Source organism: Mauremys reevesii, linkage group 6, assembly GCF_016161935.1.
Source record: "Mauremys reevesii isolate NIE-2019 linkage group 6, ASM1616193v1, whole genome shotgun sequence".
NCBI classification, from domain to species: Eukaryota; Metazoa; Chordata; order Testudines; family Geoemydidae; genus Mauremys; species Mauremys reevesii.
In genome coordinates, this window is record NC_052628.1 from 101416130 (window position 1) to 101429386 (window position 13257).

The 13257-nt window shown below is 45.5% G+C and overlaps 1 protein-coding gene across 7 annotated transcripts in view; it reads right to left on the reverse strand.

Annotated features, from left to right (window-relative positions):
- The window catches only part of CCDC171 (coiled-coil domain containing 171), a 202746-nt gene extending 198288 nt beyond the window's left edge, over positions 1 to 4458 (reverse strand). For 2 of the 7 annotated variants that reach the window (XM_039544120.1, XM_039544116.1), the window contains exons 1-2: positions 4222 to 4458; positions 3325 to 3368 (exon numbers count right to left, since the gene is read on the reverse strand). The gene's annotated coding sequence lies outside the window, so the exon portion shown is untranslated. The remainder of the gene's footprint in view (positions 1 to 3324; positions 3369 to 4221) is intronic. The other 5 variants (XM_039544119.1, XM_039544122.1, XM_039544121.1 and 2 more) reach the window with 3 other exon arrangements.
- Positions 4459 to 13257: the final 8799 nt, after the last annotated feature.

Genomic DNA, 13257 nt, shown 5'->3' on the forward strand with positions numbered 1-13257 from the left:
TAACACACTCTGATACAGTTGCTAGACAGTTGTTACATCAGCAACTGCAGTATAGGGGAGGGATAGCTCAGTGGTTTGAGCACTGGCCTGCTAAACCTAGGGTTGTAAATTCAATCCTTGAGGGGGGCATTTAGGGATCTGGGGCAAAAAAATCTGTCCGGGGATTGGTCCTGCTATAAGCAGGAGGTTGGACTGGATGAGGTCTCTTCCAACCCTCCTGAGGTCTCTTCCAACCCTCACATTCTATGATAGACAAGGTCATTGAGTCACTTTTCTCTAAACCTTGTAAAGTTGTGTTACTATTCAATCCTTCAAAAATGCTAAATAACAGAAGCAGTCCCAGTGAAGTCAATAGGATTGCTTCTCATAGTAAACAGTAGTACGTGTTTGAGAAACTAGGCTCTTATTAAAGTGCAAACTAGCCCTTAAGACACAGCCCTGATACAGAGAGGCACATTCCCTGCAGCATGCCCTTTGTGTTGCTTCAGGGAGGAAAAGGGCATATACTAAATCACCTTTTTAGATGACACCCCACATCCAGCCAACAATACTGGCCAGCGCATGGAGGATGGGTTTCCTGCCTCCATCTGCTCCTTGCAAACACAGTTCAGGAGTTTGTCGACCCAGGAACATTGCCCAGGTTGCTATCAAGTACAGTCTCTTCTCCAAGATAGACATCAGGGTAATCATCTGGTCACCTTCGAGTGAGTGGGTATGACTGCTCAATGGAAGAAGTCCTCTTAAATTGCCTGGTTAGCATCTTTTGCAACATCAGAGGCAGAAACTGCTTCTTGGGCCCTGAATCAGGATGTTCAACCAACTCTGAGGTCAAAGCTACCATCCTGAACTTAGGGAACTCAGAAATGGTAGTACTAAACATGGCTCCTAATCCTCCCCTCTCCCTCTCCAATACCTTCCACTGCATCTTTTATCTAACACTGTGTGCCACCATCCTGCCTGTCATTCAGGCCTGCAACCTGGGCATCATCTTTGGTTTGGACCTTTCTCTAGGTCCTCATATCCAGGCTGTGTCTAAATCTTGCAAATTATTTCTGCTCCAGCAAGATACAGACTCCACAGCTCAAACTCTCATCCAAGCTCTCATCATCTCGCATCTCAATTACTGCAACATCCTTCTCTTTGGCTTTGTCAAATACAATCTTGCTCCACTCATATCCATTCTACTACTGCTAAGATCATTTTCCTAGCCCATCACTTTGACCATGTCACCCTTCTCTTTCACTCCCTCCACTAGCTCCCACATCTTTATCGAATCAAACATAAGATGCTTGTGTTCACTTTCAAGACTGTTCATTATCAATTCTCATCCTACTTATCCTCTCTCATTTGCTATCAAGCTGTCAACTCCTGCCTCTGATTAGCCAATGAGGTTATCCTCCATCGCTCACTTATTACATTTTCAAAGACCTTTGTGCATTGTCCGATACTGCCCATAAATATGTTCCCCATAGATGTCCATATATCAACCTCATTATCCACTTTCAAATTCCTCCTCAAAACTTTCCTTGGCAAGGATGCTACACAAAATTTGACAACAGTTAGACTGTTGGTGTCCTGAGATGACTGCATATGATGCTGATCAATATTGTCTCATTGTTTACTTGTACTCCCCCATCTGTCTAAATTCATCTGTCTTTTGTCTTATAATTAGTTTGTGTGCCCTTTGGAGACAGGAACTATCTTTTTGTTCTGGGTTTGTACAGCACCTAGCACTACAGGGTCCTAGGCTAAGTTCCCTCTAAGCTACACAGCCACGCAGTAGGCTATCAAGGGTTGTGCAGGTGGGGAGAGGTGACCCTCCCCCTACCTGGTCCTGCCAGAGCAGCCACAGCTAGGCAGAGGCACCCCTCCCCCAGCCCAAGCCAGCCAAGCCAGAGTTGCTGCAGCAGGGGAGAGGCGCCTCAGCCTCCTCCCCCAGCCCCACCCTGCCCCCCTGACCCCGAACTGCTGCGTCAAGAGAAGTCTGGGGGGTGTCCTCTCTCCCAGCTGCAGCCCCAGGGCAGCCTGCACCCCAAACCCCGCATCCCTGGCCCCATCCCAGAGCCCTCATGCCCCGCACTTCAACCCTCTGCCCCAGCACACACACTCCAAACTCCTCAGCCCCACATCACCTCCATATTGGTGCACATAACAAAATTCAATCTGCACATGGACATAAAAAAATAGAGGGAACACTGGTCCTAGGCACTACAGTAATACACATAATAAATAATAATAGTACTAAATGGCTCCCAACCTGAACTGCTTTTTCTCAAGCATGGAGTCACATACCACCACCAAACAACTGTTGAACTAGGGCTTAGGCAACGTCGTAGCTTAAGCCAGAACCTCAGGCAGGCTTAAGTTTGGTTCTAACGCATTTTGTCCCAATCACATTGTCTAGATAACTAGTAATTTTTAGAAATCGCTTTAGTAATTGGAATCATACTAAAGTTGAGGCAGTGTGAAAATGTTCCTGAATTTAGTTTGAAAAAAAGTTAAGAGGAAGCATGAAGTATGTTTCAGTAGAAAGCTACTAGTTTTGAATATGCAGTATTCTTTAGTTTATTTAAATGACTGCCTGATTTACTACTACACTGCTGTAAATAAACAAACAAACAAATATGGTATTTAATTCATGGCAGCATGAACTGTTGGAATCTCTTGAGATTCCAGTAAAATACTTGTTCAAGTAGCAACAAAAAAGTTCAATTTAGTAAGTTAATATATATCTATGATTATTTTTTCTTGTGATTTACATCTGTATACAGTACTAGGTCCCGATCCTGCAAAGACTTGAGCACATGCTTAACTTTATGCACTGCATATAGTCTCACTGATTTCAGTAAAGTTAAGTATATGCATAAGTCTTTGCAGGATTGCGGCCTTATAATATTGGAATAGGTGTTATTAGTATATTTAAATTACAAACTTGAACATCCAATCAGCAGATTCTGCCAAAACTATCTATAGACTTTTATTATTGCGAATCATATTTTGCTTTGAAATCTATAAAGGAGGCCACTGAAGTTATATATCTTACTGAAATATTATTTAAATGAATCTGTTAATAATCCAAAGGTAATTTACAAAGGTAAGGAATTTTTTGTTACAATGTTAATAACAGAATCCCTTTAAATAAAGGAAAATGACTAAAGATCTTCTGGATTTTAGAAATTGTTCAAAATGCCACATCATCAATATCTAGATACAACGTGATAAAAATAAGATCTACACATTTTTTTAACCAAACATACATATAAATGAATAAAACTCTTTTGCTACTTCTGTGTATACTTGAGCAAGAGCATATCAATGTCACACCTGTAAGTCAGCTCTGCCTTGTCATTTTCTGACCCTCAGATAGCCTGATCAGCAAGCATTAGGATACAAAACCATACAAAATGAGAACATCAGTGCTCTGCAAATATGCAGTGAACATTCTAAGAATTACCATGATTTTATTTTTTAGGAACATTTGTTGTGTATACAAAACCCACCACAAGAAGCAGCCCCTGGATCTACACTGATTAGAACTAGCTATTTTGTTTTCTATTCTGTACAGTAACATTTTAAGAAAACAAGTTCTGAACTAATATACACCCAGCATTTTACTGATTTTGTTTATAATCCAATTACAAACTACCCTCCCTCCAGAGAAATCTCCACCTTAGTGCTCAGTAGTCTAAGCATTAGAATCCCAAACCACAACTCCCTGAAAACATAAGTTCACCCACTCCTATTTTCTGCTTCCTTCACTGCACTATGCACCAACTTGTTGCCTTACACCCCAGAAATGGCTACATTTGAACAGGGCAATATGTTTACAACTAGTAAAGCACTTTGGAATTACTCAGGATGAGAGGTGTCTACGTCTAAAATGTTACCAAATCCTAAATATTTGTGACAAGAAAAAGAGGCTCTGGGGAGCAGGATTCTCAGCCACAAGGACATTAAAAAGAAACTGCATGTTCATAGATAATAATGATGCTCCCCTCTCACCCTCTGCTCCTCCCCTGCTCCCACATATGTCCTCGCCCCCTGCTCCATCTGGCCCCATTAGTCCCCTGCACCCCCCTATCCCCCATAAGCTGCCGGCCCCTCAGCCCCACCTCTCCCATCAGCCCCCTTCTCTTCCTGCCCCATCTGCCTCCCGACCCACCTCCATCAGCCCCACCCCCAAAGCCATCAGCCCTCCCCTGTCTCCCCGCTGCCTCCCACCTCTGCGGGGCAGCCCTGCCGGGGAGCAGTGACTGGCAGCACCGGGCCGGCCGGCAGGCAGGGAGGCAGGAATAGCAGAGTCCGGGCTAGGTGGGAATGGACGATGGGACAGGCTCGGCGTTAGGACCCAGAGATGACCAAAAACCCACGCCGCCCCGCCCTCAGCTCGAGGAGAAATTTACAACGGCCACTTCCGGTAACAACACCAAGGCGGCCTTGTCCCACCCCTCTGCCCCAGAGCGGCGCTTCCGATTGGAAGGACAGAGCATTGTGACGCATCACGCTCCCAATGGCTGGAGACAGAACGAACGGCCTCGGTCTCGGCCCGACAGGAGAGAGGTACGCATGCGCAGTAAGGTACCGCTTGAGGTCCTGGGGAAAGGCGGCTTGCGCATTGGGTGCTGTTGGAGAGACTATAAGGGAGGGGGGCCCGAGTTCTCCTCCCGCGCTGAGCTCTGTAACTCCCGCTCGCCTTGCGCGGAAGGGCAAGAAGAGGACAAGGAGAAGATGTTTGCCGGCCTCATGCGTTAGTCTCAGGAAAGGAGGAAGGGGGTCCTGTTGTAGGAGAAGAATGGGGCGGGGGAGGGAAAATGCTGAGTTATTGTCAAGGGAAAGACTGAAGCCATTGGATAAAGAAATACAGAAAAGGATGTTGACATGATGCAGAAGCAGACAAGTCCAGTGGTGCAGGAACTAGGGGTGTTGATGCCCTGCCCCACCTTGCCCCCACTGAAGTAGTAATAGCAAACACCAAATACATAGTTTCCATCATCAGCATGGCCATTATAAGAAATTTTCCAGTACTGCTGGATAAGATTTCTGGAGAACACTGTTGTAATGTGCTCACGTAGGCTACAGTTTAGTCACAAATGTCACAGAAGTCATGGAATCCATGACTTCAATTTGTGGTAGGGTGACCAGAGAGCAAGTGTGAAAAATTGGGTACCGGAGTGTGTGTGTGGGGGGGGGGTATAGGAACCTATATAAGAAAAAGACCCAAAAATCAGGACTGTCCCTATAAAATCGGGACATCTGGTCACCCTCTGTGGTGGTCCGGAGCTTCAGGTCCCGCTCCATCAGCGAGGGCAGGAAGTGGCGGGGTTCCCCCATTGCCTCTGGTGGCCCCGGAGCTCCAAGCTGCTTTGAGGGCAATGTACCCTGCAGCTCCAGGCTGCTGTGGTCAGCAGGGGAATCCCTGAGCCCCGCCCCTGCCTCCTAGCTACTGGTGGTAGCAGGGGAATCCCTGAGACCCCTGGCTACCAGTGGCAGCAGGGGAAACCAGTGCTGGCAGAGGACCCCCAAGTCCCGGCCACCAATGGGAGAACCTCAGCCCCCAGATGCTGGTGGCAGAATCCCCGAGTCCCCAGCAGCTGCAGTGGAATCCCCAAGACCCCAGCCGCTGTGTGGGAATCCTCGAGCCCCTGCCGGCGGAGGACTTCAAGCCACTGGCGGGGGAGCCTCTGGATGCTGGCGGGCAATGGGGGAATCCCCGAGCCCCTGCCGGTAGAGGACCCCCAAGCCCCAGCCATGGACAGGGGAATCCCTGAGCCCCCACCAGCAGAGGACTCCTGAGCTCCCGAACCTCCGAGCCCCCAGCCGCCAGTGGCAGGGGAATCCCCGAGCCTCTGACTAGCGGCAACAGGGGAATACCTGAGCCCCTGCCCGGCAAAGGACACCGGAGCCCTGAGCGGGGAAACTTCTGAGCCCCCGGCTGCTGGCGGCAGCAGGGGAATCCCCGAGTCCCTGGTTCTGGTGGGGGAACCCCACAGCTCCCAGCCACTGCCTATGGGGGTACCCTGCAGCTCCCAGGCAACATGGGCGGCGGGGGCACCCCACAGGTCTCAGCCCCCATGGACAGCGAGGGACCCTCAGAGCTGCAGGTGGCAGGACAGCTGCTGCAGGCAGCTCCTAAGGGCTCCAAGCTGCTTCGGGTGTTGTGGGGATCTGCACATCCCCGTTTTGCCAAGCATATGTTTAGCAAAAGTCAGGGACAGATCACGGCTTCCCGTTAAATTTTCTTTTTTGCCCATGACCTGTCCGTGACCTTTACTAAAAATATCCATGACAAAATCTTAGCCTTACATATAACACACCAGCTTAACCCCATGCAAGTAGCCTGTTGTGAACACAGGATACTGGGAGACACGTTATGCTCTCCTGACTTCAAAGGATAGACAATTCCCATACCATTCCACCCCTCAAGATATGGAGAATAGCTACAATCCCAATGTCTTTCAATTTAGTATAACTGTATAATGGGGGTGGGGGGGGAGGGGCATTTCCCTGTAGAAAAGCCCTTTGCAGGAGCTTGCTGTGCTGGTTCAAGGAATGCTTCAGCCTTCAGCCCAGAGATTTCCTTGAGAAAGATGAAATCAAATGAAAATAAGTTTATAATGAATGCTGAATTGCAATATTAATTTTCTTTTGGAGCATGTGCTCTTTACAGAGTTTTTTATAGTGCACATAGAAGTTTAAAATATGATAATTGCCTTGTGGGATATATCATCTATCTGTCTTAATATAGTATATGGAACTGTTAACTCTGGCTATATTAGAATAATGTTGTAATGTGTTTGGTTTATTTGTCTTTTTATTTTATTTACCTAAGAATGCATAAATATCATACTCTAGGCATAATAGTTGGACACATTTTGAATGGCTTACCAGTTTTAATTCACAACAAAATTGTGAGCCTGTTCACAAACAAAACCAAATTCTTTAATCCTTTCAGATGCCAAGAAATATTTGATGTTTTCACATTTAAAGTAACTCGGTTTTTGACCTCTTTTGAAGACACTTTGCCTGCAGCTGGAATATGTCTAGTCAGTTTTTTAGTCAGAAATAAAAGAAAAAATTTATACCCACTCTGTGCTAAATTTGCACAGCTATGAACAACTACACAAGATGCAAGGTTGTAGAGAAAAAGTCCTACAATTCAAATTTCTAAGAGATGACAGATTTCAAAAGACTACTTCCAAAGACTGAGAAAGCGGTAATGTTCTCTACAGCAGTGATTCTCAACCTATTTATCATTGTGGACCGCATATGCAGCTCACAAAGTGTTATCTGGGCTGCAGGTTGAGAACCACAGTGCCCCCTACAAACGCCTATGCCCAGTGCCCTCTACCCAGAGACCTCTCCACAGAGCAGGGCCAGGAGCAGAAAGCCGGGTGGGGGGAAGGGACCCCGACCCTGGACCTCATTGTGCAGGGCTGTGGGGCAGCCAGGACCCCGCCCCCAATCTCCGCCGCAACTCTGGACCCCACCGTGCGGGGGCCAGCCAGCAGCCCGAACCCTGAGCCTGTTGTGTGAGGCTGGACGGCAGCCTGGATCTTGAGCCTGTTGTGTGGGGCCGGGCAGCAACCCAGACCCCGCAGTGCAGAGAGGCCGGCAGTCTGGAGCCCACTGCAACATCAGGGCAACTGGGAGCCTGGAACCTTTAGCACATTGCTGAGCTGGACCCCCACTGTGTGCTAATTGGGCTGCATGCGGGCCGCAAGTTGAGAACCACTGTTCTAAAGACCCCAAAAGCATGATATCAAAACTAAAAAGTGAACTTATTAAATCAGATATGGACGACAAATGTAGTTATATGATTAAATAGAAAAAAGATTTAGCCAAGGAAATTCCCCATGAATATTGATCCCTTATATAGTGTAGGACAGCATAATCTTTCATATGTAAAAGAAATTTTTAAATGAATGATTTTGTTACCTAACACCCCTTCCTTTAAAGAAAATCTATAAAGATAGCTTGAATTAGTGTTGGGGAGAGAGGAATAAAAAGTATCTTTATCCATGTTTGGTGGGAATGACCCAAAGCACAGGAATAAAACCGAAGAATGGATATAACAGAACTGAATATTATAGGCAGGGCTAGTAACTCCACCAATTATGATGGCCTGACACTTCCAATTATAAGACTTTTTTTTTTCAATTGCTTATAGGTTTGTCACATTTTAACAATTTGGACAGAAATCTTCCAGGGTGTTTGCTTCTGGCTGAATTATTATTTATTATTAACTATTATTATTATTATTATTTTATTATTATTTTAATTTCAGCCAAACAGGTCAGCCATTTTGAACAAATGGGCTATGAAAAATATACTGTTTTGTCCAAGTTAAAAAACTCTGGTGACCTTTGTTGTTTAGGGGCCACTACTACTCCCATGTTTGGAGAAGGAACTTGAAATTTGGCAGAGAGGTAGCCTTTGCATCAGGGATATGACTTTTGCTGTCTCTGTGAAAATCCATCCAGATTTTTGCACATGCTCAGTAAAGACTTTCTAGAGCCTAAGAGCTAAAAATCCCTGAAATTGCTGTTGCATTAGAGAAGGACTTTCCTGCACTTGTAGTTCTGGGCTGCTGTGGACCCGGCTGGATATGGGCACCAGAACTGAGAACAGGGATCCTTTCTCTCCTGTGCTGTCAATGCCTCCACAGCCGGGCCTAGGCAGCATGGAGGAGCAAACTGCCTTGTTCAAAATTCCAGAGGAGATGAAAGATGGAGCTGGGGAATTTGATTGGGATAAGGAATCTGGGACATGGGGGATTGGAATTGTGAGGCTTGTAGTGGGGAGAAGAAAGCTGGGACAGGGAGGGGCAGGAATTGGACTGGCTGGCCCAGCAAGGAGACTATATTAAGTTATATGTTCAGAAAGGCCAAATGAAGGTTTCACCGGCAACCTTAAATTCTGACATTTCCTAGCTTTTCAATGCTTGATTTTGCAACCTTAATGTTCTTTTGTGTGTATGACTGTCGAGGGTGTCTTCAGATGTGAAGAGGAGGACACTTGACTCATTGTTCTATATCTACTTCTGAATGTATGAGATCTGAGTTCCTTTCCTAGCTCTGTCCCACACTTACTTTGTGACTTTAGGCTAGACACTTAATCCCTCTGCTCCAGTTTTCCCATCTGTAAAACAGGGATATCGATAATTATCTACTTTTCTTTCATGAATGAGTGATATTCACCTCTGTGTAGAGTGCCACTATAAAGCCTATAGACTGCTTAAGACATGTTTTCAGTGATTAAATGAGTTAAGTGGTGCATAGCCTTTGCTAGCCATTTCACCTGAATTGTAATGCACTTAGTTACTCCTGAGGGCATTCTGCACCAAAAAATTAAAAATTTGGCACACAATATTTTAAAATTCTGCATAATTCTGCCAGTTTTATTTGTCAATAAATAAATGCAGAGGCTCCACCATGGCAGTGGGGAACACAGGCCACTGGCTGTACGAAGATGGGAGATCATCCTGCAGCCTCCCCACCCACAAGACATGGACTCAGTGGTGAGGCTGCACCTGACCCTGACACAGCACAAGGCTTGGGCCTGCCCTAGAAGCACCCTGGGTCCCTGCCCCTCTGCTCCAGACGCACCAGGTATGGGGCGGGCAGGCAGGCTCGGGCAGGCAGGATCCAAGTGTGGAGGGGTTCAGTATGGGGGGATCCAGGTGTGGGGTGAGAGGATTCTGTGTGGGATAATCTGGCTGCAGGCAGCTCAGTGGTGGGTATAGGTGTGGGGAGATCTGGATGCACAGAGGCTTGTTGCAGGGGTTCCAGGTGCAGGGGCAATGGGACTCTGCATGGTTGGTGCTCAGCAGGGGGATCTGGGTGCTGGGGGCGTGCTGGGGTTGGGGTCTAGGTGAAGCTAGTTTGGGATCAGTGGCATGTGGATCTGGATGTGGGGGCTCATTGTGGTGCACGGGAGTGGGGCTCATCAGGGTGGAGGTTTGAGTGCAGGGAGCTCAGTGGGGGGTGGTCTGGGTGCAGGGGTGGGAGTCCAGAAGCAGGGGCTCTGGGTGCAGGGGGGCTCCAGATGCAGGGGTTCGTGTATGAAAGGCTGGGTGGGTTCTGGGTGTACGGGCTGAGGCTTGGCCTGGTTGTCTGGGTTTGGGAGCTCCAGATGCACAGGGGTTGGGTGGATGTGGGGACAGCTCCCTGTACAGTGACCCCTCCCTCTGCAGCTGAGGAGCAATGGAGGCAGGAAGCAGGGGAGGATGCTGAGCTTCCTGCAGCTGAGGGAGGTTTCTGGGAGTGGGTCTGACACAGCCCCATCCACTCCTTGTTGGGGAAGAGGCAGTTCCGTCCTCTCCTTCCTCCAGCCCAGCCAGGACTAGCAGCTGATCCCGGCTCAGGGTAGGAGCCACTGGCTGGGGTGTTGCAAGCACTGCAGTGGTTTACCTCTCAACTGGCTGCTTGAAATGATGTACCTGCAGAGCTAGGGAGTGGTGTGTGACTCCTCTTGCAGCTTCTCTTTGCTTCCCTGTCAGAAAGTCCTTTTTCTGCAGGGAAGCAAAGAAATCTGCAGGGGACATGAATTCTGTGCACATGCAGTGGTGCAGAATTCCCCCAGGAGTAGCACTTTGAGTGCTATGAAAAGTGCAACGTCTTATTATGTGAATGTTAAAGCTGAAGAGTTAAACGTTCAAGTATCAGATGATTCCAAAGTCAAGATTGAATATGACACCTTAATTCTTCCACCTTTGTTTGTTTAAACTATGTAGATTTTGCACTTTTTTCTGGAGCACCTGGTATCAGTCACGATCAGACACAACACTGGACTGGAAGAACATTACTTTGTTCTGGTATAGCATTTCACATGGCTCCTACCAGACAATGCATATAATGTGGCTCCTGAACCAACTGATCTTGATTGTTAGATAATGGAGTATAGAGACATGCTGTAAAAAAAGTAGGAAGCATTCAAAGGTGTGGACCTAATGGATGTAACTTCCACATTATCTTCCTAGCTATATGCATGAGACTCTAAAGTGTTAGCAAGCACATCTATAAGTCTACATACTTGCTCACTTAAGGACCTATTGAAAATCAGGCCCAGAATTGTAACTGAGTGCAGAGTGCCAAACATCCAAGCATAATGGAATGCCCTCACGCCTGTCTCCTAAATGTTATATTTAGGGCTAAGTGATTTAAAAAATCAATTGCAATTAATCATGCAATTAAAAAAATTGTGATTAATCATGCAATTAATTGCACTGTTAAACAATAATGCCATTTATTTAAATATTTTTGGATGTTTTCTACATTTTCAAATATATTGATTTCAATTACAACACAAAATACAAAATGTACAGTGCTCAGTTTATTTTTATTACAAATATTTGTACTGTAAAAAAATATATTATTTTTCAATTCACCTAATACTAGTACTGTACTGCAATCTCTTTATCATGAAAGTTGAACTTACAAATGTAGAATTATGTACCAAAAAAAACTGCATTTAAAAATAAAACAATGTAAAACTAGATCCTACAAGTCTACTCAGTCTTATTTTTTGTTCAGCCAAATTGCTCAGAAAAACAAGTTTGTTTACATTTGCAGGAGATAATGCTGTCCACTTCTTGTTCACATTGTTACCTGAAAGTGAGAACAGGCATTCACTTGGCACTGTCGTAGCTGACGTTGCAAGATATTTACATGCCAGATGCACTACATATTCATATGTGCCTTCATGCTTCAACCAGCATTCCAGAAGACATGTGTCCATGCTGATGACAGGTTCTGCTCGATAACAATCCAAAGCAGTGTGGACCAATGTATGTTCATTTTCATCCTCTGAGTCAGATGCCACCAGCAGAAGGTTCATTTTCCTTTTTGGTGGTTCACGTTCTGTAGTTTCTGCATTGGAGTGTTGCTCTTTTAAGACTTCTGAAAGCATGCTCCGCACCTCATCTCTCTCAAATTTTGGAAGACACTTCAGATTCTTAAACCTTGGGTCAAAACCTTTGCATATTGTCAAATCTGCAGTGAAAGTGTTCTTAAAATGAACAACACCTGCTGAGTCATGATCTGAGACTACTATAACATGAAATATATGGCAGAATATGAGTAAAACAGGGCCAGAGACACACAATTCTCCCCCAAGGAGTTGTCACAAATTTAATTAAGGCATTACTTTTTTTAACAAGTGTCATCAGCATGAAAGCATGTCCTATGGAATGGTGGCCAAAGCATGAAGGGGCGTACAAATGTGTAGCATATCTTGCATATAAATACCTTGTAATGCCAGCTACAAAAGTCCCATGCAAACACGTGTTCTCAGTGTCTGGTGATGTAAATAAGAAGTGGGCAGCATCATCTCCCATAAATGTAGATAAACTTGTTTGTCTTAGCGATTGGCTGAACAAGAAGTAGGACTGAGTGGACTTGTAGGTTCTAAAGTTTTACATTGTTTTGTTTTTGAGTGCAGTTATGTAAGAAAAAAAATCCGACATTGGTAAGTTACACTTTAACAATAAAGAGATTGTGGTAAAGTACTTGTATGAGGTGAACTGAAAATTATTATTTCTTTTATCATTTTTACAGTGCAAATATTTGTCATAAAAATAATATAAAGTGATCAGTGTACACTTTGTATTGTGTTGTAATTGAAATCCATATATTTGAAAATCATCCAAAAATATTTAAGAAATTTCAATTAGTAGTCTATTGGTTAACAGTATGATTAAAACTGTGATTAATTGTGATTTTTAAAATCACGATTAATGTTGAGTTCATTGCAGGAGTGAACTCCGATTAATCGACAGGCTGTTATATTTGCAGATGACTTTGGGTTTATCTGCAGCATGTGGTATCTTTATGTCTCATACTGCGAGCCATTCCTAAAATAAAATCCGCTGTGTGTGCAAATGAATTGCTTAGTACCCGAGCTGCTTTTAATAGTTTATGATTTAAATAGCATAAATGACTTGATTGGGAAAGAGGGGCTCTGCTATGAGATAGCCCAAGAGAGGGCCCTAGCTCCTACCACCAGCCCTTGGTCATGTAGTTTTGTCATTCACTTCGTGTGCCAAGGCTGCCTTCTTACATAAGAGGTGCTCAGGCACGGTACAGGATCTGCACGAGGGCAGTTTTCAGGGCTAGCCTTGCAGAGCCTGGGGCCTGCTGCCTACCTGTGCCAGCAGCTCCCTGTACCTCAGGGACCAGACCACCCTCCCCATTGAGCAGCAGCAGCAGACACCCCGCTTCCCCCGCCCCGTTCCTCCAGTCAGTGTGCGAGCTGCAGCAG